The sequence below is a fragment of the Bombus vosnesenskii genome, unplaced genomic scaffold (genome assembly GCF_011952255.1).
Source record: "Bombus vosnesenskii isolate JDL3184/JDL3185 unplaced genomic scaffold, Bvos_JDL3184-5_v1.1 scf7180000013262, whole genome shotgun sequence".
Classification (NCBI taxonomy): domain Eukaryota; kingdom Metazoa; phylum Arthropoda; class Insecta; order Hymenoptera; family Apidae; genus Bombus; species Bombus vosnesenskii.
In genome coordinates this window covers 3,706,322-3,729,568 of record NW_022882922.1, presented here as the reverse complement: position 1 = coordinate 3,729,568, position 23,247 = coordinate 3,706,322, and the positions used below count along the sequence as shown (strand labels likewise).

General features: G+C 41.5%; 1 protein-coding gene across 9 annotated transcripts in view; it reads left to right on the top strand.

Annotated features, from left to right (window-relative positions):
- Nucleotides 1-23,247, top strand: part of LOC117230443 (guanine nucleotide-releasing factor 2) — a 57,759-nt gene that overhangs the window by 22,077 nt on the left and 12,435 nt on the right. Inside the window, exon 1 of one of the 9 annotated variants that reach the window (XM_033487976.1) lies at nucleotides 9,356-9,537. The exons of the other annotated variants lie outside the window; for them this stretch is intronic. The gene's annotated coding sequence lies outside the window, so the exon portion shown is untranslated. Of the gene's footprint in view, nucleotides 1-9,355; nucleotides 9,538-23,247 lie in introns of those variants that run through there. 9 annotated transcript variants of the gene reach the window in all.

Here is a 23,247-nt window from a genome sequence, read left to right as displayed (position 1 = left end):
ATAATACACTTGCGCTAGTTTTTCAATGAATTTAAGTTCGCGTTCTTCGTCCAGGTCCTCGATGGTCCTTCGGTCTATCGTGTTTAATCGGCCGAGTTAGTTCGAACCACGATGAAATCTATCACGAGCGAAGAATGTTATCGAGAATCTTCGGTAATCGATAGGCAGCCGATCGACAAGGGCATAGTTGGCATTCGCAGGTGCGGATTGTTCTGGAATATTACGTTTACCCCTGTGGCTCTGTATCTATACGATGATCGGTAATGACAGTGACCTCAGGGGTTCTGAACCAGGGCAGATTTGAATAATTTCTGCGATTCAACCGTGGCGCGCCACCGCGACGTATCAGGAACATTGTCTTTAAAACGCATCGGGGAAGAGGCGAATAAACGACTGTCGATTAATACGCCGTTTTTCCCATTATACGATCCATGTTGAATCGTGCAACGAATGAATTTTTAATTTCGACTCGGTCGGCGATCGATCGATCAACGATCGCATTTCGTTGGACTTTTATATTTCGTATCCTATATCGATGAATTTATAATAATGAAATTTGATTTTTCAGCACGGTGTGATTATCGTTTTATGATAGAATTTGTGTTCAAGGTTTTGGTACGTTACTACGAGATGATGTTGTCGGTTGGAAAATTCGAAGGAAAAGACGTACGTAATCGTATTCTAGAGGAGACGCTTTGACATTGCGACGTTAAAAAAGATAAGGAAAAACGAGAAGAGAGTGGGAAAGGGAAAGAGAGAGCGGTCTCTAGTTGAGCCGTGGTGTCGCGTCGGCGCGATAAACTATACATTGCTTGTACAAGTAACAGGCCTTAGGACTTGAGGCTTCGAACGGTTACAGACGGATCGACTGTAGGCGGTTGACTAGCGAGAAATTTTACCAAGTCGCTTCGTGTAACTGCAAATTTACTCGACTAGCTAAATCGACGGTTCGACTAACTTTCTGGCCAACTGGGGCCAGAAAATTGCTTGCCAGTCAACCACTTGGTCGACCGTTGGATTCGGTAGCCGATCGAACACAACTTTCTACCAACCTACACAACTACATTTTTATGTTCGCACGCGAAAACTTTACCTGCCAAACGACCCTGAGTCGTTAAGCTTAGTCGAGCAAATTTGCATTTCACGATTTACACAAAGCGCAATTTAGACGCCGCGCCGCCGGGATTGCAGAGGACAGGCGAGCAATGTATTTGCACCTTCCGAGGATGCCTTCTTCCGTATTTTCCTGATGAACGACGACGAATGTAAAAAGGCCACCGCAAAAATTTTACCAAGAACATATTAGCACCAATAACATATAAAAAATACATATTAGCAGTTGGAAAATTGAGGAAAATTTCCTATTTTACTTTATTCGTATCGTAATAGAAATGATTGGCTTAAATGGCAATAACATGGCGCGTGTGAAGTGGTACAATATAATTGAATCTTCGAGCTTATGAAAATTGCGAATGACTTTAGGCACGTAAAGGAGAAAATTAGTTTACGTACATGTGCATACATACGTATGCCCATAGTATAGTTAGTGCACTTATTATACCTAGATATATACAGTTTGCGATATAAAAATGCAGTAGAGATATTGGCGATAAGCATTATATTACGATAAGCACGTAAAGAAGATAAGAAAATGCTACAGTTCGTTCAGCCGCTTGGATACGGGGCGTAACTACATCTACCAACTGGTATTGTCATCCATATTCGCAGAATGATAACGTTGAGATTCTACCAAGAGACGATTACGAGGATTTACGATCCTGCGTTTATATTCCTCGCAATTACCATGCGATAATTCGGACTCTTCGAAACTAAACGAAATAATCTAATCGTTTAAGTAATCTTAACGATCGTTTATATCGTTTATTCGTTATATCATTTACGAAGGGTAGCGTTAGCGGATTTATCGGCAATAAATAAGGAGCGTATACAGCTAACGGGATTACGAAACGAAATGAATTTTTGTTACGGGATGTTGGAAACTATCAGTTAATTACAAATCCCTATCCTGGGTTACACAAGCTCTTTTACGCCACGGTATGATGGCAAGTTGTCAAACCTATCTTACGGATATTCTACGCATCGATATCGATCGCTAAAATATTACCGTGGTCTTTCTATTCCTGCAAAATCTCTGACGAAAAAATTAACTTACTTAAATTACTTAATTGCAAAATTAAATCGGCAACTTTCAAGGAATTGTCTCGTCAATTGTTTTTATTGCAATTTACACGGAGAAACGTGACCGCTACGAAAGTACGAAAGTTTAAAGGCGATAATTACACGACGTATGCGAATTTCGATGGTTGATCACGCGACGGATCCGAACCCCCGGCAATCGTTAGCCAAGGGAATGAAAGATAAACTACGATCGAGTACACGAGTCCGAAGATCGAAGAGGAAAGACGGTCAAAGAATTAAAGCGGCTAACGAATACTTACATAGTTGAGAGATACTGGCGTCGCTTCGTCCAGAGTAGAAGAAGCCTCGCGTTTAGCCTCTCTTCTTGTCCAAGTGTGCAACTAAAGCTGCATTAATTAGCGAGTTGGCCTTACCTCGCCGAATGTGACGGTGCCGTCTCGCGTTAACCCATTTGCGAACTCAAGAAAACGTGCGGTCAAAGAAAAACGGCGGCTCTTCAACGTCATTAAACCAAGCAACGCAATGATAGCATTAACTATAGGCGTCATTAAAGCGATTATTTTTTCCATCTTTCTTTCCTTTAAGAGCCACTAGGGCATTCCCCTTCGCGCGAACCATTTTCAGCGATTAACCAAACAATCGATACAGATCTTCTTTCCCTTGTTTCCATTTCCCCCCCCCCCCCTCTCTATCCCTTCCATACGTTTTATACGAAACATGAAATTTGGAAGAGGAAATTGGTAGTGATATTTGCAAGATTTGCACGGAATAATAAAGAGATTGCATAGAATATAAAAGATGCGGTAATATTAATCAGTCGCGTGAAATGTTTGACTTTTTCAATTTCTCCCATAGATTGTCCTTTTTAGAGTCAGATTTAGTCGTTAATAGTAGGTTACGTACGGTCGTCTGAATCGGATGATCGATACGATCTTTAGACGAACTGTCGCGTCTTAATTAGTTCGCATATCCTAACAAGCATACCCCACACCCCATTTTATTATCCCATTTTCCAATGGACTCGGACGCCTGCTGCACTGACGCGGCAACAATATCATATCTCAGAGTTAATATTTTTCAGAAGATATCGTATTTGCTCTCTGTAAGCAGCCCTCGTGCAATCAACTACTCGATGCACCACCTTCTAAGCAAATATAGTCACGTTCTGCGGCTGGTAACGGCTTTGCGTCGAATGAAATGCCGCGTGAAATGTGGGTGGATACATGTACAACAATGTACATCGAAGCATAAATGGATTGCCAAACGAGAATCAACTTCTGAAAGTCTGACTCATCCGTATATTCGTCCCACGCTATCTCCTTTTATCCACACAGGGTCGAATCAGCCTAATGCCAGACTGCAATATCAAGCGATTCGTCGAAATGTTCAGGGCTCGATGCTCTTTCCAATTACGGGAAATGTACACTAGTTTATTGGATCATAACCGCGAGCGAGACGTTCGAGCGAAGATCGCGAGAATTCGAACAGAGTTGTTATTGCTCTTAGCGGGGGTTATTGTTTGTCCGAGTGGATCGACGTTCGAGGGATCGGTGTTCGTTAAATCATAGACCAACCGATTCTTTATCTATCGAATGTGTCCTGTATTCGTCAAGTAAAGTCCAATATATCTACCTTATGTGGTCGCGGTATCGATCGGTAATAATAGGTATTGGTATTTTCAAAATTTGGGATCTTTTTTAATCCATGTTTGGGGATCACGATCGTTACTGTGAAATTTACACAAATTTTCCGGTCTTCAAATATATGTATACCTACTGACATACATACTTATTCGTTTGTAAATCGTTCGATATTGGATTTAATTGGAATCATCAATGTTCGCTGTACCGTTATCAATCCTCCGAACCAGAGTTAACTTATCCGATTGTGCCAGCCATTGTTTACCGGAAACAAAGCACATCGGAGAACGATGAACGTGTCACCGATGCGATCGAACCTAGCCAATGCAGTGCAACGGCATGAAGCGTCTAGTTAGTATCCAGACGCTTCGAGTATCCTCGGGACGTTGGAACACGTGCTAATTAACGATGTTCAGATACCGCCCCATTTGGCTCTACCTTTAATACAATACCAAGGCAAGAGCAGGAATCATCCATCCATCCTCCTTTGTTTCCGTTTCGCCTAGAAATCGCAGCCTATACGTTTCCCCTTTGTTCACCGTTATTCGCTTGATCGCTGAATCCGATTGCCTCGCGTTCATCCGGGACCACTTTCGAATTTATTTCACACATATGGAAACACCTAATTCCCTTCGTTTGCCATCTAAAAGATGCGTTTGAAAATAGTTCAACTTTGTTCCAACAAGTGAAACTAATTGCTTGCCACTGAAAAATTTTCTCTATCGTATGGATCGATTCACCTTGTTAAAACAACGTATATAATTGGGAAACGTTTCACCAAGATAATTCACCATTTATAATTTGATAAAAGAGGTTTGTATGCTTGCGCAAACAAGCAAGTCCCAGCGCGAGTGCTTGCTCCTCGGAAAAGTCTCGAAAGCTCGTTTAGATCGAAGCTTGCGGCTAACGTTTGCCGCGCGATTGGCCTGGAAACGTAAAAAAGGTTCATATCTGAGTAATTTCGTGTTGCCAATTGGAAGGTGAATGCGCAGGAACAAACATCGAAAGACGTTTTGCACGTTTGTTCGTCGTCCTTTTCTGCACGCAGATCCCTTGCGCCGTTTCTCTCCGCTTATAGTCTAGACCAACCGAACTAGGATATATCGCCGGTGATCAAGCTATTTCTCTATAAATTTAGTAAAAGAAAATAAAAAACAGTTTGGAAGTTGTTCCTTTGTAAAGTCGAATGAAATTATTAATTAGGAAATACAGGTAAGCGTTGATTATCGACTATGCGCTTAAGGATATATGGGTGACCTTATTGATAATTAATAACATTACCATCTGTAATATTCCTATTATTTGCCTCACGCGTCCAACGATCATCGCTTTAAAAATAATACTTTTCTTTAAATACGATTTTTACATCGCAGTGCGTTATTTCTGCTTTTCAAATTTCTGTGGCGCAGCAACTGAATCTATGCGCATTTTGCGCCAAGAAAAAGGTATAAAACGGATACGCATATATACGATACCGTCGTTTCCTCTTTCTCTCCTAGGGACGCTTTTATCGGAAACGGATAATATCGTGCGCGATATATGCGACACGGCCAAGACCGGAAAGAAGTAATACAGCCCTTTACGCTCCACCCCTACCCGTGTCTTCTCGCCTCGGCCCCGTGTTCATTACGCTGGTTTTACGACAACATTTTTCTTCAGTGTCGCGCGGCTTCCTCTCTCGCGAGGGATCGTGTCGCGCGTTGCGTCTCGTCGCCGTATTTTCGCTTGCAAATTCTCGATACACTCGGTGCACGGGCCAATATTTTCCCGACGAGAATCCATGTTCTCTCGTCTTTCTCGCTCGTAGCCTTGCTTCCGTTTAACATCCTTCGTTATTTATCTCTATCGCCGTACAAGTTTAATTCATTTTTCTGCGATTATTAGGGACGCGTATGAACAGTATCGAGATTCGAAGATCTTTCACCGGTACAACTACACGATTATCGAACTGAAACCTGTCGTACGCACGATCGTATGGATCAATGATATCGGCTAAGGATTAAATATTTAGAAGATCAAAACGACGCAATGGAACTTTTATCTTTCCAATTAGAGAAGAAGAAAGCAACAGTCAAGAGCGCTGCTAAATTAAGATTCTGACGAGTTAAATCAAGTAACTTTACAACCTGTGTCGTATCGCACGAGCCGAGCGTTTTCACTGAACTCCAAGGAACAAATAATCGTGGTCCGAGTCGTTGATCGCTAGTAAGATGAAATTATGAGATTCGACCGACCCGAGGCGACGCAACGAACAGAATAATAAAATGCTTTCGTCGGATCGCATTTATTGCTAAAAGCAGCGAGAACGCATTGTTCCAAGTTTTTCGATTAAAAGTTCCCCGGTATCATTCGCTCTTCCTTTGGCTCCGTAAAACGCTTCTGGTCGGTTATTTACGTTTTCGCTGACTTGGAAGATAAATTGGGTTCGTTGCTGAGACAGACTTTGAAGAAACAATAGCCAGTATTGGACAGTGTTGTACGCGTGAGAGAAAAATTCCGGCAAACAATCTTCAATTTGGATATTGCTGCTCGTAGAAGAAATAATTTTTCGCCCGTTAAAAGCAGAGAAATCACGGTTTAACATAATCGGATAACTCGATCGAACATCTGGATAATTTACATACTTTCTGCAACTCGTCGTTATCGCGCAATAATTAGTAACGACGAATTAATTGCAGCCAGATTTCGTAAAATCGCTGGAACGCTGCAAAATTCGAAACGCCCGAGATGATAACTTACTTAAACCTGTCGTATTTTATTAAGAAAAAAGATTCCTCACATCGTTGTCAGAAAGCGATGGATGGTGTCATCGAATGATCCAATTCGTCTCTTTTGAATCAATGCCATCGCTCACTGAATACTACCAAATACTAAATAAGTACTACTAAATACTAAAATATTATAGCTACCTATAATATATGTACCTACTTTACTTAGGTACTTGCTTTATTCGTTTACTCCTAGCACTGAAATACTCTATCTGCGCTACCTAATACCAATATCATAATTTTCTGAACAAAATTTTACCATCCTTTGTTACGTTGGATTCATTTTTAAGCGACTCCACCGTTCTTTTTTTCTTTTCCTTCTTTCTTTTTTCCTTTCTTTTTCTCTCTTTCTTTGTCTCTCTTTCTTTTCTCTCGCCTGCAATTAAAGCAGCGTTGTGTAGCAGAGTAGCCTTCCTTAATGTTCGTTCGCTGTTCCGACGCGACTAGCAAGAATGAAAATGATTCGCCATCCTTATTACACGTTACGTTCTTATTTAGCATGGACCGATGCTCCGTAGCGTGTACGGTAATGTACACGCGTGTATCGAAACATGGCGCGGTCACACAGGGTGCATCGATGTTTTACCTACCGTTAATCGCAACGACGCGACGGAGAAACCACTACGGCTGGCGGTCGTAAAATGTCGTTTATCACCCGCTAAAGTCATTGCTGCGCTACCTCCGTGGGACGCCATTAATACGCAAATTGCGAGCAGAAATTCTGTGGGACGAGTCGCAACCACGATAACTAATACTTATGCAAGTCGTTACGGTTCTGGAAAGTCATTGGGTGTTTCTATGATTCGCTCTGAATTGGGAAGAATTCGAGATCGTTATCCACGTGGTAACACGAAATTATATTTATTTACTTATTTTGTTTAGTTAAGAATCGTGGACTTACTAACTTAAAATGTTAAACGATATATGTAAATATTAGAAATAGTAGAATATCATTAATCGTAAAATATAGTACGCAGTAAGTAAAGCGTGCAAATCAGTAGTAAATTTAAGTAATCTGATATACTTACGTATGTATTTCGGTAGCATTCGCGAAAAGATGATAGAGCGTATATTTGTATATTTGTATTTTGCGTACTACAAAAGTCGTTAAAACATTTCAGGGTTTAGAAACAGCCATGTGTAATAGAAATGAAACAGGGGTTTTCCTATATTAACGAACGTGTACAATGTTGCGTTTTACGAATCAGTTGATAAAACGGCAAAAATGAATCGCATGAAAACGATCAACGTTCGACAACGTTCTACGTAACGAATCCTTGACGGTGGTCGATACATACCATACACTTATGTATCACAAGGTATGTATTTTGTTACTGCAAGTCGAAATGCACGCGGATCGTGTTTTTTACGATCGTGCCACTCGCTCCACGAGTTCCGTCCAGAATTTTATTATTACGCCGAGCGAGAACGAACTGGTCGAGAAAATAGCACGAAAGTCGGCCGTAAGAATACGGCGAAAGAAAGGAGAAAGGGATAAATAAAAATATAAGAGGAGGCCTGGTCGTTTCACGGACAAGCTCCGATACTAATAACGGATAATAAATAATTATATCTTGTATTTTATAACATTGTGTAATAACTTACAAATTACTAAATTACGAATACTTGACGAAATGTATTATTATGTCTGCAGAATACATATATCTATATGTAAGATAGTTGTCGGAAAAATGTTTCACAGCGACCTTTTTTATCAACGCTCGTTCTTATCGACACGACGAAAAGGCTGAAATTCTACATTTCTTTTTGAATAACTTGGACGCTAAGAAGAATAACTTTTTTCGTTTCTCGCTTAACATTATGCATGGTCGAATGAGAAATTCAATTACATATAAGATTTAAAAGAAGGAAATCGATCGATTAGACAACATACTATAAACTATAAACTTGTATTGTTCTTTTCTTATGAAAATCAAATTAATTTTCACGTCTGTGTATCACTCAGATTGCAGTATTGTCGAACGCGCGAATAACGGCCGATCACGAAAATGGGGATGTATTACGTGAAACGGGGTAGGAACGGAACACAGCTGATGCATCTTCCTGTCAACGTGGGAGCGCGAGCATGAAACACACAAGAGCGCTTATCGTTAGTAGAACAAGGACTAAAAAGGGTCGGGGGTGGGTGTGGGAGGTGGACGGGGGTGAGAGAAGAAAGATGGAAAATCTGTCGACACAAAGAAAGCACGAGTAGAGAAAGAAGAAAGTAATGGAAAAGGAAGATCGAATATCTCGTATGGTACAGATACAGGCGACCTAAGCAGGCTGGACGAAACTGTATAGAAAAGAGAGGAGAAGAGAAGACGTAACGATAGGCAGAGATAAAGAAGCGCGAGAGAGAGGGTCGACCGGGTGCAGGACACGCACGTCGCGTCGGTGCGACTAGGATGGAAAGACAAGAGATCGTACTCGATGCTCGTTGGGTGAAGTTAGCAGTCGATGCGCACACGCCACGCGCTCCGGACGTACGTATCGTTTCTCTCTCCGGTTCGGTGTCTCGTCGCGTCGCGTTGTCCGGTTCGTTCCTTTCTTGGTTTGTCAACGTGTCCGTTTCGAGCTAGGGAAATCTGTTGCGCGGCTTCCGCTCGAAATTGTTTCCTCTGCGACACTCTACGCGACAGAAACTCGGTCGACCGACGATCGTTCGACGTCTCGGTCGTTTCTCTGGCGAACAGCCGCCGCATGCGACCGGTTACGAATTTCAAGAAAACCGATCCTACCAGTGTAGTGGTACATTTAGAATTCACGATGCTTGTGATATATCAGTATCAGTATCAGTGAGCTACTTATTCTGTGCAGTTTTCATCATTGCTGTGTGTGTCGAGTATACTCGAGTTTAGGATAAAACTACGACGTTACCTTATCGGAAGACTTGGATGGTTCCTTGGAATGCTCGTTTCTCGTTGATGCCCGAGCAAAACGGGTTGAGCCGTGAAATCGAAAGCCAGGTAAACTAGTCGTTTCTCTAAAAACGATCGTGTTACGACGTGATCTGTGCAACGTCGAGACGCGGTCCAATTAGATCGATAATTTAAATATCTGTAGTTTGAATGTTTTTATAAGACTACAGTTCTATCTCATAGATTGTTTATATTACATACTTGTCCGACGAATCATATACAAAAACGCACGCACGCGCGCACCAACACCTACATACCTATACTGTACATACTTATAAATATTTACTTGCAACGAAAAATCGTTTCGTAACATACATTTATTGTTGATAATACGTGACCCGCTGTGCCCGTGTCCCTCGCACGTAGTTTTCGTCACTCGGACCTACGGTTTCCGTCCTTTCATTCGTTACGCATCTCCGTTTCTCTATCTCTATCTCTATCTCTATCGTATTATTCATACGTGGCTCGCATTTCACACAACGTTTCGTTCACACAGATTCTCGTTCATCTATAAAAAATTATCGAACGAAGCGTGTTTTAAACAAAGACGAACATTTTGTTTGCTTTGCATTTAATATTCATTATTTAAAATTCGATTTGATATGCTTATAAGGAATGAATATGAGGTACACAACCTCTGTAGGTCGAATTTCTGTTTCTTGAATATAAGATGAGAAACCCGAACAACCAATAGATTTCAATCGTCCCCTTGTGATTTGAATAATCGAGTTTCGATCGTACATCGATTCGAAAAGCAAGGACCGTTGATGGAATTGGCCGGCGCTCGATTCAAAATACTCTTACAAAATGATCGTTAAGATGGGTGTGACTATATGTTCGGACTGGACCGACGAAATTTGCACCAGTTATATCGTGTCGCATCACGTCCAATTTTCTCCCTTGATATTTTTCCAATGGCATTTAAATTTTAAAGACGAACGCTGGACGACGTGAACGGTGGATCAATCATGGCTGCACGATGGCAATGACAGAATGGTGTTTATTAATAACTTTGTGACAGAAGTAACGTGCCTGTTTGAACGAACCTTCGATCCTTCGAGGCTTCGTGCCTTCGTGTTTTTCTCACGTAACGATAAATCACGATGTCCCGTTGTCAACGAGCCGAACGAACATAATGAAACTTTTCCGTTTCCACCGTATATCGTCCGCGCGGTATGTGTACGTGAACCGCTGGCGCCTATGACTCATTTCACGGGCGTGTATCGTGATTTTTTGCGGTTGAAACGCCGAGACGCCAGATCGTAGGAAGGAATATCGTTACATCCGCATTCTGTCTCCGAGGCGTCTAGATATGTATAGCTATGTACCTACTATCATATACATGTACGCCCTACGCAACGAAAGAAAAGGGAACGAACGTTTTAAATTCAAACAGTCTTTTTAACAAGGTAATTTCTCCTGCTGCCTGCTAACTTTTACGACATTTTTTAACCTCATTCTCAAGATTAGCACATTGCTTTAAAAGAATGGTTTATTATATGAGAGATAAAATTTATATGGCGAAATCGTGGTACCAAACTTTCTTTCGATTTACAATGTCAAAACAGGATCGGTTGTATTTCTTTCGAGTCACACTTTCTAAAAATATCTTCCCTTATGCAAGGTTAATTATTAAAACCTGATTATTTCTGCTTACGTCCGTTACAAACAGATTAAAATGTTATTTGTGACGCACACACCTGACTATATCTAACTGATATAATATAATTTGGATATTGTTTCGCATAGATAAATGTTGAGATATTTGATTGCTTGAAACCCGTGTGTATACGTACATCTACCGATACGCTACAGATGGTCAGATATATCATATACTAATTGTACGTATGTATCATGGTACCCAGAGATCCCTTCACATGAAACTTGGCCTCGATACATGCTTCGAGGTAAATCTCGTCGCGGCAGTTATCGTTACAAGAACATTCCAGCATGACCTACATAATAACCCTTGGGCCCAGCAATGTCTGCGATATATCGATATTCGTTAAGCATGGAATTTACTTACTTATTGCAGACATCGTATTACGTATATGTATGTATAATAAAACATACCGTAGAAGGAATTCAGAGATGAGATCATGGCAAGTGCATGAAAGTAGGCGGTCGGTCGATTCAATAAACAGCAGCAGCACGAAGGTCACAGGCTTAAGTCATCCAATGTGTTAACATTTTTATTTTCGACTCGCTTGTTCTGGGCTCTGGCTTTATACGAAATATCTCGAAATCGATGATCGCAGTATCTCGTTAATCGTTGATCGTCAATTAACAGCGCAGCATTAACCGCAAAGCTATCGACGATAGCCGATAAAAGGTATGAAATGAAATTTTCCATCTTTACCAGTAGGTTTTCTCGTTACACGGGGTCGGTCGTTCGTAAGGCGTTGGAAGAACAAAGTCGGCGATTTGATTGACAGTGCGATAGGTGGTGGTACCCTAGTCTCTTACTCCATGTGGACGAAAAATTAACGACCATGTTCTTCGACCGTGAACCCCATCGACGCAACGCCATGTCTCGAGCAAACTTAATGTCAGGGGCTTTGCTCGTAACGGCGAGTTGCTAATTAATTAAACGAAGCGAACCTCTACACAGATAAAGCAGATATTTCTCGTTTCTTCTTGTTCACCGGCAATTTTATCCTCTCGTTGTTTTCATTATTGCTGCGCGTGATATTCAAACTGGTTCGATCGATTCAGCGAATCTTTGTTTCTCGCGTTTTTTTTTTTACGGTAAAAGGATACGCGTTTAGAATTTGATTCGATGCAATCGATACAATTTTCCAACACATACGTTATTAATCTCAAATAACCCATCGAATATTCCGTTAATTGGCTCGTTTCTTCCATGGTGAATATCATTTTTGATAACTTTACTCTTGTAATTTAACTAATTAATGTACAGTTTTGCCATATGCGCCGTTGGTCTGAAGGTTGAATGAACTACTAATCGCTACGTATTCCAGAGATTGCAAGAGGAAAAGTCGTTATTAAAAGATCTATCGAAATAAAGAAATGCTCATGGATCTATCGGAATAACTGTGTTTTAAAGGTCTCGTATCGACGATTGACCAGCACAGCATTAACCAGTTAATACTTGTATTATACGATACGCACTCCTTAAGATGCGTTTATATTATCCGTTCAGATACGCAATTAAAAAAAAACCGATTACCGGTTACGGCGTGATTCTGCCCAAACAGACACGGAGTCGGAATGTAGATGTCAGTTTCTGCTTGAAAACGGTACGAAGAATAAGGATATTCCTCCGTCTCGTGTCGTACAGTGGATATCGTTCGTTAATCTTTTCACATTTATCTCTCGTAAGTGTCACAGCTTTTGAACGATACACATATACACATACGTTTCATTAAGCAGTAGAAGAAGTATTGACGGAAACGTGAGAAACAATATCGCCGGTCTATCTGTCGTTCCATCGAAAATGTCCGAATCGTGATACTCAACATAACGCGTACTATCCGAATGTACGCGTTTACACTTTGGACGCTTTCCGACAACTTTCGACACGGAATATCTTGCCGCACGCGTGTAAGACGTAAGGCCGCGTCGGTATTCGCCAATACGGCCAGCGGTCGCTCGGTAGTGCCAAGACAGACGTCTCTTCGCTTGGGGAGTCGATCGGCGCTGCATAGGCATGCCGATCGATTTACCGACTGTTGTCGGTATAGAAATGTCTGACAATGAACGGAACCATGCCGTAAGCCGTAATCGTTCCGTCTCCGAACGAATATGTAATACGCATAAATCCACCTTCATAGTCGATACACCGCGAGACTTGTTTTCAAAAGGAATTAGAAATAAAGTGGCACGATTAACCACAGAATTTGTCGAGTCAGAATTTCTCCTTGCAAAACAGATTGCGATCAAGCATTCTCCGTTGCCTTCGTATTTTACGATGATTTTTCAATGTCGCTTATCAATGTCTTTTTATGTTATCCAATTTTGCGATCTTAACCCTTGGACAAATTTTTCTATTTTATTTATTCGCCTCGTTTGAAAAGAGCGAGACGGAACTTTGAAAAAGCGATAATCTTTTATTTCGTCGTTAAATTATTTTTTCTTTTTAGTTTTCCGTTTTTCAAGATACGTAAATATAAAGCGAAGAGAAACAGAAAGAAATTGAAACTTATTTGCTGCACGCGCGCGTACAGCGGTGCATAAATTATGTCTTGAATTTGATTAATTATTTATATGCATTCTTAGCACGCGCGTAGTGTTTATTGCTGCATTTATGAGTCATGCAAGACGCGCAGCTGCAATTGTCAGAATTGAATTTCTTTAGGATGATAGTGGCTAGAAGATCTTTGAAAGGATAACTATGTTTTTAGGGAATTTCTCGTGCCTTTTTTTATGTGAGAATCAATCAGTTGAAACAGAACTTTTGAACATATATTACGTATACACGTTATAAGGACAGTTACCTATATTTGAAAGACTCGTAACGCGTAACGTTAGATGGAAAAAGACCGTTTTTCAAACGCATTTCTCCATAGTACAGGCTGTTCTGTATCTAATTTCCTGCAAGTTATCAGCATCCCTCCTTTGGCACCGCACATGTTTCACACACGTGTTACGCTATTATGTCAATCGTTACCACATGGATACCAAAATGCACCAACGATACATTCTCCAAGGACTAGCTTCCGAGGCATGTTTACTAGCATGTAAACGAACAAGCAACGTGAACGACAGGAAACACACATTGAACAAATTTTCTTGAATCTCAAGTCTGTTTAGCCTTTTTAACATATTTTAATATTCTCGCGTATAATAGTGGCACGTTGTGTTATGTTGCGTTATGTTGCGTTATGTTGCACGATCGTTAGATTACGACGGTAAACGTTGAATCGGATTCGCAATGTTCGAGGATAGACAGCCCTGGTTTACAAATTCCGTTTGGAATTATTTGACCCGGAGAACAACCCTTGTTTGGTAACGTAGAAGCGAGTATATCGTTTGACGTGGATTCACTTAGCTCGACGAATCAAGCTTTACCTTTCGCTTGTCCTCTCGGTATGATGTTTTCGCTCGAGTGCCCGAACGAATCTAATCCTTCGAGAGGAGGTTGAAAAGGCAGACGAGAGCGTAAGAAGGTGTATAGATTTCGAAATACTTGGAACATTTGGATTTTCTATTTGTGATGAGGCGGACCTAATATCAATGGCAAAACAGGAGCATGGCATAGTGGTGGTAACTGACGTTGGAAATTTCTGCAAAAAGATACGAGTTAGGGCGAAATATACCGTTAGCAGAAAAATTTGAGTATATCGCGAGAAAACGAGAAACGAATATCAAGCGAGACGTAATTTGCGAATTTTCTAGCCGCAACAGATTTCTTATTAAGCATGTATTTGTTACAGCGACCTGACAAGCGTATCGAACAATTTTTTGCATGTGATCAGGCAGGTCGCCTGCAGTAGTCAAAATATCCGTACAGTTGTATCGTACGCACGATACGGTATCACAGTAAATCCGAAAAGGCATACCTATGTATCTTACGCCCGCTCATAGATCTACCGGAACCTGTGTAGCTGACTTAAAGCTTGTACCAACGAATTATACGCGGTGGATATGCGCTGTTAACGAACGGTAGCCATTAACCCTTCCATATAGAGCTTCACATCGTAATGTTTGCAATATTTGCTCAAGGACCAAACAAATATTTCCAACGAATCGGCTAAATAAGAAGATTTTTTTTGAAACAAGGCGAATTCTGTTTTACGGAAAATCAGCGAAATGTTGGCAAAAAATGCGTGGTACACGTGATTCTCGCCGCGAATGTAATAATAGCCGAATCCCAGGAGGCAAGTAGTCGGGCGGGCCAGTTCGCGTTCTTCCACACATGCGTGGAGTGCACTTTTCGTCCGCATTTTACTAGCCACTCCTCCAGCGGCTTTTCACATGAAAAGAAAAGAGTTTGCACGTAGGCGGATTTAGAAAGCTCATCCACTCGGTCGGACGATTTTCTCCCGATTTTTCATTTTTAATGTGTTTACGTTAGGTCGGCTAACATTCAAAATGAAACGTTACATACATTATTTGTTCCGATCCGTCTTCTTTCTTTGATCTGTCATTATCCGATTTATTCTATCTGATTTGATCTGTCGTTATTCGTTGCCGAACGTTGATAGATAATCTCTTAACCCCCTGTAACCGGATTAATATCGACTTTGCTCTCGAAGAAAACAGATAGCAGCGTAATTACCTGCCTCTCGGTTTTACATATACATATGTATATACGTATACATTTACAATTCACTCCATGTTACGGATGCTCAATGTAGCGCCATTGCCGAAGGCTCCTTTTTCTATTTATCGTATTAACGCGTTGCTCTTCCAAGTTTCGTGTCACACGAAAGCTTTCAAACTCGAGCAGCACTTTTTTTAATCTTCTCTTTACGTACATACTCTATACTCCTGAGTTGTTTATCGAGTTTGGTAGCTAACTCGAGGACATTTGGACAAATGTTAACGATGATAACGAGACGTGAATATCGCAAGTCATATTTCGTTACAATTAATTTAATTAGTAATCACAGCACGTTATCGCGAGAATTTAACGGATGAAAAGACGATCGGAGAAAGGGAAACATGTGCCAGGCAATGGGCTTCGAACGCAAAATAAATTCGTGATTCGAGTAAATTCGATTAGTTCGAACTTGAAACGCTCGAACGTTTCCAATCCTGTTTGGACGAGGCTGGAAATGTTTGGTGCAGGCAAATTCACAATTTTGCAACCGTTGCGCTTCCTTTCGTTTGATCGAATGAGATTTAGCTCGTGTGGGACGCAGTATGGCACGTAGTATGGCATGTAGGAGCGGTGAGCGTATGATATGGTAAAGTATGTACAATGTACATACGTACACATAAATATTTCTTGAAATGGCTTCAACGACGGATGCTGACAACGGTGAATCGAGAGACTTGGCTGGCTCGACCGACTTATCGTTTTTGCTGTATTCTGCACGTACGCTTTTCGATCGATGCTTCGGCTTTTCGGCTAAGATCATAAGCGCGCGGCTGCCGCTTTCTTACCGTAAGCAGCCGTGTAGATCGTAGACGAATGTTACGATACGGCCGTGTCGTCAACGATCACTGCGACAGCATCAAGGGGTGTGCCATCGTCGTCGCCTTTAGGTAAAAGTTTTCTACTTTTCCTTTCCATTAGACTAAGTTTTATATCTGCCTATCGAATAACTGCGTATATATATGTATACACTTTGTTATATATGTATACTTGTAGCGTTCAATACAAAATAAGATTTGCGATTGGCTATAGTCATTTGTAGATAAATCTTTCGCAAGTTTAAAATTATACGTACCCCCGTGCTGTTCAGGGGTCGTTGTTCAATGGTTAACATCTCTACGTACGAGTTATGATTCGATTTTTTAGATAGATTAGCGTAGGAAGTGGAAAGTACGTGTTATACTTAAATATAAGGATATATGATAGCAGCTATATATAATAAAACATAGCTACCAAAGGAACAAAAAAGCCTTTTCTGAAACCTAACTGTTACGTTTTAATTGGGAAACGCAATGCCGTATTTGCACGTGGAATCGAGCATTTTCAAGCACTTGGAGAGTTTTAAAATCCATGCAGTCAGAAGCGTGCATAGACGAAAAAGGACCTTCGTCGTCGATCGGATCTTTTAATTCAGACTACGACGTTACCATCTGCGAAAATCACGCTGGTTCAACCGGCAATCCCGCGTTCGCTAATATCGCTATCGAACCATGAAATTCCCAGCTGGAGACGATGCCTGATATTCCGCTAACATTAAAGTTCCGTAATTGCATCGCTGCGAGCGCAATGGGAAATTCCAAACTGAATCGGCTTGGCCGCTTCCATAACGGCGATACAGCTGCACGGAATTTAACCTGTTAACAAATTAGCCGGGGGATTTGTTAATCGGGACTCGTCCGACGAGAGCCGGTGGTTACATAGCGTATGATTAAACCACCGATCGAAATTACACGAGACTCGTTAATATTCTGTAATAAGTGTAATTAACTCGGTTAGGTGTTGCGATAGGATAAATCATTTACATTCAAATGACGTACGAATCGATATATATATATATACATATTGGCTACGATGTTTGAATGGAGGTTTAATTCTATATTTATAGAATTAAAAATAATGCGAAAACAATTTTTATAGAAATCCTTCATGCACGGCGGTATAACATTCGTCGGTTCTCTTTTCTTTTTGCTCGTTCCCCTTGCATTTTCTTTGTTAGCTATTTACTTTATTCATTAGTGTATATATATATGAGAGAGAGAGAGAGAGAGAGAGAGAGAGAGAACGTTTCGGTTAATTAGTTCTTACGATTGAATTGAGAGGTTAGAAATGTTATCCGGCTGTGATGGGACGCTGTAATTAATTTTGCATTTGCAGTTTTAGACGCGAGTGATAATCGGATTAAGAATAGAAAGTGAGAGAAATGTTATGAAAAGTGATCGATGGGAATAACGACAGATAATAAGAGAGAGCAACGTGCTTCGCTTTTCTGTCGAAACGAGAAATCATGCCAAAAGACCCTTTATTAACTTTTCTATAAAGTTTGAGACACAATGAGCGCGATTAAACACTGCAATTAGATAAAAAATTGCTCGATATGCACATATTCCGTCCCTTCTTCGTTGATATTCTCACCCTTCGCTTCGCGCGACGGTGGTGATAACGATAATGATAACGATACAGTTTGATTGTTTCGAAACCGGGAACATTCTCGTCTTCGGCGAAGCGTTTCTCGGTGTTTCGTCACTTACATCGTGATTTGGCCGTCGCTTCGCGTCGCGCCGGTTTCGGGCTCGCTTACTAAATTTAGTTCGTTGTCCGAAGGCACCATCTTGGAATAATTCTCTGTCGGCATTTAAGCTATTTCGAAAGCTCTTTAAAAAACTCCGGCAACGCTTCTTCGTATTTTGTCGACACTGTTTAACGCGGATTAAAACGCTATTACATCACGTCAGTCAACTACCGACATTTCATTTTTGGGCAAAAGCTAACGCGACTCTTTTCATTTCCAGTTCTCACACAGTCGAATGATTACCATATCGTGAAACACGTTCGATCGAACAGAGAACACGCTATACTTACACCTTACAACGCTTTAAACCAGATCGGCACACCGTCGCCTCTCGCCGCCATCCAGTGTCCCCCTTCCAACTATTGAAGGGACAGGCGTGGGAGGATGAAATTCAAGTGCCACGTTTAACACGTTTTTCCAAGACTGAACAGGACATAGTCGCTGCCGCCGCCGCCGCCGCCGCGTATTATTATTACAGAGCGGTGCAACAACCTCGCGGTTATTTCGGCGCGACTCCCGTCTCACGGAATGCACCGTGCAAAGGAAACTGGCCGGCGCTGCGTGACTCGGGGATGCGTGTGTTCCGGAAAAATAACAGATTATTTAGACGAGATAACAGCGACGATACGATATATTTTCTATCTGTTCGAATGCACGTTCTTTTCTTTCTGACGCTCTACTTTCGATCCACAACGCCGACGGTATGAAAATCCATTTGACAAACAGGCATCGAGTCAAGAACTTATCGCCTCTATTTACTCTAGATACATGTAACTCCGTCTTCCTTTCTCACAGTGTGCGGTGTATAGGTTGACAGAGATCAAGTGGTGCTGATGCGATGCTAGAAAGGTACGATATTGGGAGAATATCGTGGATACTCCGTCTCAACGCGATTAATACCCAGACGATCGCTGATGGATATTCTTAGATCCTGACATCAGCTTTCTTTCACTCATCAACACTCGTGTTTTTCTTTAGCGCGTTGATTGGCATCGGTGTTATTAGCGACCAGCGATTAACATTAGATTCACTAACGGAGCTATCATGCCGAAAAACCGCTAACGCTATTTATTGAAATATATAATATCAATTAAATATTTGTAAAGTTTTTAGGACTTTTGACATTCAATGTCACTGTAAAGCTAAACGCGCTAAAACTACAAAGCGCTTTAACGTTTTAACGAATTTATATCGGTATTTATATCGGTTGGGTTCATTCGGTTATTGTATCGTATCGCGTACATCCTGTCAGTGGAAACTTACCACGACACGTCGCGTCACGCGCCATCCCAGCTTCACAAGTTCGAAGCAACAATTTTTAACGTGATCGGACAATTCGGTTAAGAAAGCGTGTCGCATTCGGATATGTTGGCGCTTATCTAAAATTTATTACCACGTCGCGAAACAAATCTCGTCAAATGAAACGTAAATCTACATCGATCGGTAGACGAAACAGCTATGATTCGCGATCATTTGGAAATAGGAAACGATTTACCAGAAACTTTCCGTATTTGTATATCATATTTTACTATTAATAGTTATCTTGTATCTTGTATCTATCATCTATTATCTAGTATCTATATGGAGAATTATAAAAACACCGTTTTTTAATTACTTTTGTAGGGAAGAAAGGAAAAACAGGAAAAGCAGGATTTTCTCGTCAACTCGATACGCGGTACATATCCGCTCGTCAAACGTAGCTTTTCATTCGCGTTATCGCAATAAATCTCGCCAAGCAAAATCTCCGATAATATTAAGTCCTACCGCCACGAATCGATTGATTAATAGACCGTTTTCCACGGACAGCGGGATGGTCCTGATTTCCCGCGGTTCCGCCGCGAAATACCCGGAAAATCCGCATTTCGGTATTAGGCACGATCTGCCATGAAATCGCGTGTCCGATAACCGCAGACCACGATATACCATCCCGAATCCCATGTTCCACACGTGTTTCGTCATATACCTATGTACGTAACATAGTATGTACATACTACACACCTACACCTACACACAAACGCGCGCACACACGCATACACGTACGCACGCACAAACGCGCGCGCGTTTTTTACCGAGACCGAGTCGCGCGCAGTCTAGCGCCATCGAGTTTCTTCGTATCGCGGACCATTTTCAGGCTGGTTTCTTGATTAGAAGGGCGAGTGAATCGGAGCGGGTGAATCGATACGAGGTCGTGTGGACGTCGATATCTTTTCGCGAAGTCGTTATCGTAGATAAGGGCGGCAATTGCCCGACGAACGAGAAAGTACACTGGGGATGGATCGTTGCCGAGTCAGGTATTTGCGATCTGCTTCTACTTCGTCAAAGTTTGTCGTCGTCGAGTTAATCTTAATAGGTAGACGATATAATGTTCGATGTCGAGTTATTTCCAACGTTTCAAACAGATTTTAATGCAGCCATTGAAAATATTTTATTCGACTACCGTAGACCATCGTTAGATTATTATTGATTCACCGAACTCGTGTAAATATGTACCTATCCCGGCCTTACTTCGTGCTTCCCTCTCACTCGTGGCACGAGTCATCCGCAGCAATCCCCCAGTGCGAAACAGCGTAAATCCAGCTTTACATCCTCCCGTGCTCAGACTCGTCGTTCTTAATAACTCCGTTACTGTTTCAACTTGATGTTCAGTTACCTTTGCAGAATTTCTTGCTCGACTTCCGCACCTCGCAATCACACGATGCGTCGCTAATCCGAAATTCGTTAGTTCGAACAGGCGCTTTCGTTAACGAATCTGTAGATAATGAATTTTTAGCCGCCTAACAATAAGGCAATTGTTAGCGCCGTTCGATATTCTTCTATTCCGCTTTGTCAGGTCAAATTTAGATGGTTTTGCGCGCGAGACACACGGTCAACATTGCTTTAAATATTCTAGTACCAGATCGGAATATGTTTTCAAGCTGGTGAAGAAAGAGAGAAAGAGAGAGGGAGACTAACGATAAGCCTATTCTCATTTGTCGCTGCGGCGATACTTGTTTCACCGCGAAAGAGTAAAACTGACGCTTGTCGGATTATTTTTGTTTTTGGAAATCTGTATCGAACGTTACGCTGGCTCTCTATCCTGGATACACTTGCCAATGGTAATCTGGGGCATTAATCTAAGATTAATTTCGAAATTGACATGTTATTTCATACTCGTTGTTTCGTACGGCTAGCTAATAATAACGATGGTTGTTAATAACAACATCGTTATATTTTTCCCTATTTCATTCACGTTCAGTGAGCTGGTGAGTCGAGCGAGAAAAGAGATAATAGTTTTAGTCAGTAATTCTTAGTACGATACCCGATAACAGAATCTATAATTTGGCGAATTGAAACGTGCGTCTAATAATAACGTGCGAGAATCAACTAACGTGTAATGTACAACGCATTTTATCCTCTTGTACGTATGTATATCTGTTTTCATGCAAGCCTGTAACATCTTAAACCTCTAATTATTGATAACGTAGTATCAATAATTATTCATTAACGGAACACTTACAACAGGCACTTGTTTCGAAGAAGATAGGAGAAGAAACCGTTGGTCATTTTCTCCATATCGCTGTGTATTTCACGTTAACTTATTCACTAAGACGCTCAAAAGGCATTCCAGGCTTGCAAAACTTGCTCAATGTCCGAATATTCTCCTCTCGATGTGTTATTTAAAGGCGATCGTTAGACTAGGCGAATCTCAACCCCTTTGGTTTGGCCTTTCATCCATCGGCATGCTAAAAATTCACTCGTCAGCCGTTTTCAGAAACACCGATGCGTCTCTCGTCCAGCGATCGTACAGTTGTTAATCCAGGCTATCGAAGCTGTCCAATCTCGAGTTGTACGCCATTCGGGATCCACCGGTATTCGAAAGACGATCGGTCGCGATTAGAATGACGAACGGGTAGTATAGCAGAGTAAAGCAGAGTATTTCGCTTTGATTCATGTCTGTACGACGACGATGACCGCTCTCAAACCCTCTCGCACGTGTTCACGTTTTCCATCAACCCAAAGCCCTTCTCCACTTGCGCGTATTCGAGGTGGTGCGATACGGCGCAGTGAGAGGCTTTCACGCTGATGAATGGCTGGCAGTGACGCGATTAAAGGGACATGCGTGGAAAGCTATCGCGGTCGTTGCATTCTCGAGCACGTTGCACGTTCGCGATAACGATGAAAAGATGATCTGACCGTTGTGCTCTCTGTGTTACCTCGCGACAACAACAAGATCCGCACCATGTGTACCAGCAACGTGATGTTTACCTGACGAGGGGCTGCTTCCTCTGTGCGTGTGCGTTACCATGCGAGTTATTAACTTCACGCGAGAATCCAACGATTGCGTTCGCCGATTATCTTCTTGTTATCAACACGATACGCACACACCCATACCCACATACATCCACATGCACCCACACAAGAGCGATCTTGTTTTTGGGATATAATAGGCGTGCAAGCGAATAATCCAAAGTTTATTTACTAGTTTATTTACTAGTAAGGACAATACTGTATCAGGCAAGCGACGAATATCATCGCGAAAAATACCGCGTTTTTAGACAAGATCCAATGGTCAAGTTATTCTTGTGTCTCGTCCACTAATTAAAAGTGGGTATCGAATAAGGCGTATTGCATCGATCCGAACAGCTAGCAATCCGAAGGAGTAATGTCTAGCGAATAAACTGGTTGCTGCAATACGTACCAGACAACGCTCGTTATGATGTAATGTTACGACGATGCTCGTTAACGATCGTAAAAGCAGCGTGTGGCTTGGCATTGCCGTGCAGCAGCAATTTCAAGGAACGTTCTCCTTTGTCGTTTGTCAGTGTCCTGACGATCGAAACTCGCATAGATGGCAACGACGAATACCTTGGTCGAACAAATCTGTCTTTTCTCAAATAAACTGTTGAAGGCTCTGTCGTACATGCGA